The sequence below is a fragment of the Crinia signifera genome, chromosome 12 (genome assembly GCF_055691185.1).
Source record: "Crinia signifera chromosome 12, ASM5569118v1, whole genome shotgun sequence".
NCBI lineage: Eukaryota > Metazoa > Chordata > Amphibia > Anura > Myobatrachidae > Crinia > Crinia signifera.
The window spans coordinates 34,539,470-34,545,469 of NC_139228.1; the positions used below are offsets into that span (position 1 = coordinate 34,539,470).

Here is a 6,000-nt window from a genome sequence, read left to right on the forward strand (position 1 = left end):
GACATCAGAGACCGGCCCCAATTCGCCGGATACCAGGTATCTGATAGCGAAGTATGGACTTACTTGCAGAGTGAAGGCTATAGACTTCACTATGCAATTACAGATGCAAATAGTTGCGGACAGGCGCAGCTAGTTGCTCCACCAATTTGTGTGCCCGAGTGTAGGCATCACAGGTAAACTAAGCCCAGCTACATCTGTACAACACGGGGGTTGGGCTCATTTGGTCTACAGCATGATGGTCGACAGTCATTAGGTCAACACCATTATGTCGACATATGTCTAGTTCGACATGGTGATAGGTCGAAAGGTCATTAGTTCGACAGGTAGTTAGTTTGACAGGTCACTATTTCGACAATGTCTAGGTCGACACTCAAAAGGTCGGCATGGGGTTTTTCACTGTTTTTTTACCTGAATGTCAACACAGTTGACACGGACACAGTTTAAAGTGCACGCAATGCGTCGGGCACGGTGCCTCGCTATGCTCGGCACACTATTTTATTCTCCCGCCATGCCCTAGTGGATGGTAGGGCATTAAATACCGCCTGTCGGCATATGTCGGCTCTAAAAATAGTAAAAAACCCCATGTCCACCCTTTGACTCGACCTAGACATTGTCGAACTAATGACCTTTCGACCTAGAGCCACATAATTTGCCCATGTCGACCTTGAACCATGTCGACATTTTCCCATGTCGACTGTAGACCAAATGACCGCATCCCCAACACGGGAACAAAAAGATTTATACACTGAAAACATAACCTGCCTACTGTATGCAGGGCCGTCGCCACCACTAGGCAAATCTAGGCATTTGCCTAGGGCGCCGGCAACTGGAGGGCGGCATTTTGCCCCCCCCCCCCGTGCCGCCCGGGTACCTATCCTGCGGCGCTGTGTATTTAAAGCTGGCGGCGGAGGCAGCGGGGGTCCCTGCAGTCCATTAGAAATAACGAGCGCTCCCAGAACAGCTCACTGCCCTTAACGCTCCCTGGTCACAATTGGAAATACATGCAGCGATTAAATCCCTACCCGTAACAAAGCCCCAGGCCCTGACGGATTCATCACTGACTTCTATATAACATAACATTCAAGGATGTACTAGCCCCATTACTGACGGACCTCTTTAATGAACTCTCCTCTCTGGGGTCAGCCCCATCAGAGCTACTAGAAGCCCGCATAGTAACTATCCCTAAACCGGGGAAGGACCCATCCCTCTGCCAAAATTACCGGCCGATAGCTTTATTAAATTGCGACATTAAATTGTTTGCCAAGTTGATGGCCCTACGCATCAATCAGGTACTGCCGTTGCTGGTGCACCCTGACCAGACCGGGTTTGTCCCGGGAAGACAGGCCTCCGATAACACCAGACGGGTGTTCGATCTAATCGACTCCCTATCGGGTGAACAGGACCTCCTCTTATTATCTCTAGACGCAGAAAAAGCGTTCGATAGGCTGAACTGGCATTACATGAAGGAGGTACTGGGTCGCTTTGGCTTTAAAGACCGTATTCTCACGTCTATACTGACCCTCTATAGCTCCCCTTCGGCCCGGGTGCTCAGCAAAGGCTTCCTCTCAGACACCTTCAGCATCACCAACGGCACCAGACAGGGATGCCCTCTTTCACCGCTTATCTTTGTTCTCTCAATCGAACCTTTGGCCATTACTATACGCAAAGACAACAGGATAGGCGGTCTTAAGATAGGCCAGGATCAACATAAACTAAGCCTCTTTGCGGATGATGTCCTGCTCTTTATAACCAACCCCGTCACTACTCTTCCCCATCTCCATGATATTTTAGATTCATATAGTAAGGCCTCCTACTACAAATTGAATACTACCAAAACAGATGCAACCTCCCACTTACATTCAAGCTACCAATATAACTGGCAAACAGAATCAATAAAGTATCTTGGGATCAACATCCCCGCCAACACATCCAAAGTCTTTGACGCTAATCTTACCCCTCTACTCGCGACCCTAACTGCCCTATCTAATTCCTGGGCTGCATTCGATATCTCCTGGATGGGCCGTATGGCTGCTTTCAAAATGTCACTTCTGCCAAAACTGATGTACCTATTTCAGACTATCCCCTATAGCTTCCCACAGAAATCCCTCCGCTGTGCTCAGCCATCTTGACAAAATATGTATGGACCTCCAAGCCCCCAAAGATTGCTCGAACCAGAATGTGCCTACCTAGAGCGTTCGGCGGCCTGGACCTCCCAGATCTGTCCCTATATCATTTGGCATCCCTCCTGGCTCCAATTAAAAACTACTCCGTCCCTGAATCCCCCACGAGCTGGGTCGCTATTGAGCAAGCCCTATCCCCATCCATACCCCTGGCCGACTTAATCAGACTGCCCCACCATGTTCGACCAAACCAGCCCCGCCTACTCCCGTCCACCAAGGCATCTCTCCAAGCCTGGGACAGACTACTAACTACCCTACCCTCCACGACAAATAACCTACCCAATGTTTCCATAACGACTGTAGCAAAACTTATACCAAACCTCAACCTTAACTCCTGGAAGGCTCAGGGCATCCTCACCCTAGGAGATATCCTGGACTCGCACGCCCTTCTGCCCTTTACCTCTCTACAGAATAGCTTCCAGATCCCCGCCTCAGAATACCTGCATTACATACAAATAGCTCACTGGTGGAGAACCACCATAGCGACACTGCCTCCCCCCCCAGACCACACTCCAGGCTGTTTTCTCCAGACCCTTCTCAATCCATACTAAACGTGACATCTCCTTCTGGTATAAAACCCTGGTTACGCCCCATATCTTCTCGAAGTCCTCCGCACATGCGAAATGGGAGGCCGACCTAGGCCGACTGTTCACCCCCGTACAATGGCGGCAAATCTTCCTCACCTCCCATGATATGTCCCGCTGCCTGAACCACACAGAGATGCATATCAAGCTCATAAATAGAATATACATGACTCCAGACCGCCTACACTCATTCTGGCCATCATGTGCCAACAAATGCTGGAGGCTGTGTGGTCAGGTAGGGGACATATTCCATATCTTCTGGTCCTGTCCCTTAATTCTTAAATACTGGACGGAGGTATTCGAACTAGTATTCTCAGTAACCAATATCACAGTCGCTCCTGATCCATCCCTAGCTTTACTGCACGTCTTCCCCAGGGAGATACCCCCCGAGAAGAGACTGGTAATAGGCCACATACTTATAGCCGCACGAGCTAATTTAGCTCAACAATGGAAGCAGCCCACCCCCCCATCCCTCCTACAAGTGATCCTGAAGACGAACCACCACTTCTTGATGGAGAATGGCCCCCCCTTTACTATGCCTCCATCATCACATACCTCCCAGCGCTGGTCCCTCTGGCACATATATGTGACAGAAGGTGAAGGAGCTAGATTATTCCCCCACGCATCTACATCAGACCCCCCGCCAGTTTAGCTTAAATGAACCCGAAGAGTCAGGATAGAGACATAGATGGGTTTGACCACAGCATGGAAGATGCTACAAGCACCCCCCCATTTGCAATACTGACTCCAGGTTAGGCTAAGATATTCTAGTAATTTGGTTATGTTGTACCTTAACTGTATTGTTCGCTCTACGCAGCAAAGTGTTTGATTTACTATTTGTCTGTTACCCTCCCCCCCCCCCCCCCCCTGACAATGTTCCCCCTTTTTTACTTTCTGTACCCCATTTTCTGAAAAAAACTACAATAAAAACTATTGAAGTTAAAAAAAAAAGAAATAACGAGCGCTATCCGCCGGGCTATGCGGAAGCGCTTCTGTTGTGAAAACATTGGCAGCACGGCGCACGCTGATCTCAGCCAATCAGCGTGCTGCCAGTGTTTTCACAACAGAAGCGCTTCCGCATAGCCCGGCTATTTCTAATGGACTGCAGGGACCCCCGCTGCCTCCGCCGCCAGCTTTAAATACACAGCGCCGCAGACAGGTACCCCCCTCCCCCGGCACCGGACTGCGCCGCAGGACAGGTACCCCCCTCCCCCGGCACCGGACAGCGCCGCAGGACAGGTACCCCCCCCCTCCCCCGGCACCGGGGCGCCCCCACCCCGACTCGCCTGGGGCGCTCCGTTGCCTTGCACCGGCCCTGACTGTATGCTCTGCGACATGACTGTGCTGGATCATAGTGGCACTAAGGGGCTAGATGTATGAAGCAGAGATAAGTGAGGAGAAGTGATAAAGTGCCTGGTACTTTATCACCGACCAATCAGCTCCTGACTGTTAAGTTCCAGGCTGGGTTTAAAAAGGGACATTTAGGAGCTGATTGGCCGGTGATAAAGTACCAGGCACTTTATCACTTCTCCTCCCTTATCACAGCTTCATACATCTAATGCCTAATTCAGAGCTGCTTGCTAGGCAGCGTATATTCGATGCCTAGAGAGCAGATAAACGCTGTCCCGCCCCGATACATGATGAGCGTATCCCCGCACTGGCATGCGGGTGGATGCGTTCGCATACACATCCACTCGTATGGGGGCCACAAGGTGGAGAAATCATACAATGGCCGCTCACCATGGAATGATTTCACTAGGCCTATACTAATATACACTCACACACCGTGAGATCTAGTCACGGGTGCAGATAGCTGCAGCTCCGATTCCTGTACATTGCATGCCGGATGAATGTAACCTTCCTACTGCACTTCAGCGGTCATATGAAATCTGTGCATATTGTTAATAATGCTTACTAGCGCAATTCTGACTATAGTGCAGCAATCAGACTACTTGCTAAGTTCAGGTTGACAAGCGTGCACTTTGGGGTTGATTCAGAGGTGGACACACAGGGTACACAATGGCAATCTTACACAGCTAAGCGATTGTTGCTGTATCGATGGTTTAATGATGGCTGTCTCAATGCAAATGTATGTGTAGATTGATTGCCAGACAGTGAATGTCTGTGGAAGTTATTGGGAGGGGGGGGGGGGGGGTGAGACTAAAATTACCCACCCTAGGCTAATACAGAAGTGGACGCCCCCCCCCCCCCCCCCCCCCCCCCCCCCCCCCCCCCCCCCCCCCCACCACCACCATTTTTTCCACTCATACATATTGACACTTACTCAACCACAGCCTCAGTGGCTCTTACATGATCTCCTCTCCCGTTGCCCCTGCCTCGGTGACACTGGCATCCCAGCAGGCATTGTTGCTCCCACAGTTCCAGGGGGATTCAGTATGAAATCCCGGCGGTCGGGATCCCGGCATTCAAAATCCCGACGCCGGAATCCCGACCGCCGAAATTCCGACAAGGGGGGGACGTGGATCCCCCCCCCCCTTGCGGGCTCGCTGCGCTCGCCACGCAGCGGGCCCGGTGCCTCGCTGCGCTCGGCATGCTAATTTATTCTCCCTCCAGGGGTGTCGTGGACACCCACGGAGGGAGAAAGTGTCGGCATTTCGGCGGTCAGGATTCTGAGCGCCGGGATCCCGACCGCCGGGATTTAAACTGCATCCCTTCCAGGGGGGTCTCACAAGAAAGTATGGAAAGGCGCAAAAAAATATATAGAGAGAGCATTAAAAAATAAATATAATGCAAATGAATACACAAAACAATCAAACAAAATTGTATTTTTTGAATAGTTTGGTCAGTTAATAACAGCAGTTACGTATTATTTATTTGTTGTGTCATGTGATGTTAGAAAGCCTTTGTCTGTTGTTTTTCCAAAGTTTCCGCTCACATATACTAAACCTAAATAGAACATTGGGCATAATTCAGAACTGATTGCACAGCTGCGAATTCGCAGGCCAGCGATTATCAATAGACTACGCATGCGTACCATCATAGTACGCATGTATGAGGCCATCCTGATTGGCTGGTATTTAATGCAGGTTTGATAAATCTCTCCCTTTGTAACTATGATGGTGATGAAGGTGCAGGGCTGGCTCTACCACTAGGCACCTTCAGGCACCTGCCTAGGGCGCCAGGATCTGGGGGCGCCACCAAGTCTGCAAATAAAAAAATCAAGGATGTCTATGAGGATCCTTGTAGTATTTAATGCAGGCGGTGGCTGTGGAACA

General features: G+C 50.4%; 2 protein-coding genes across 3 annotated transcripts in view; one reads left to right on the top strand and one right to left on the bottom strand.

Moving 5' to 3' along the window:
• Positions 1–6,000, bottom strand: part of KCNH5 (potassium voltage-gated channel subfamily H member 5) — a 523,150-nt gene that overhangs the window by 480,669 nt on the left and 36,481 nt on the right. The gene's annotated exons all lie outside the window — the stretch shown is intronic.
• The window catches only part of RHOJ (ras homolog family member J), a 76,611-nt gene that overhangs the window by 1,535 nt on the left and 69,076 nt on the right, over positions 1–6,000 (top strand). The window lies entirely within an intron of this gene.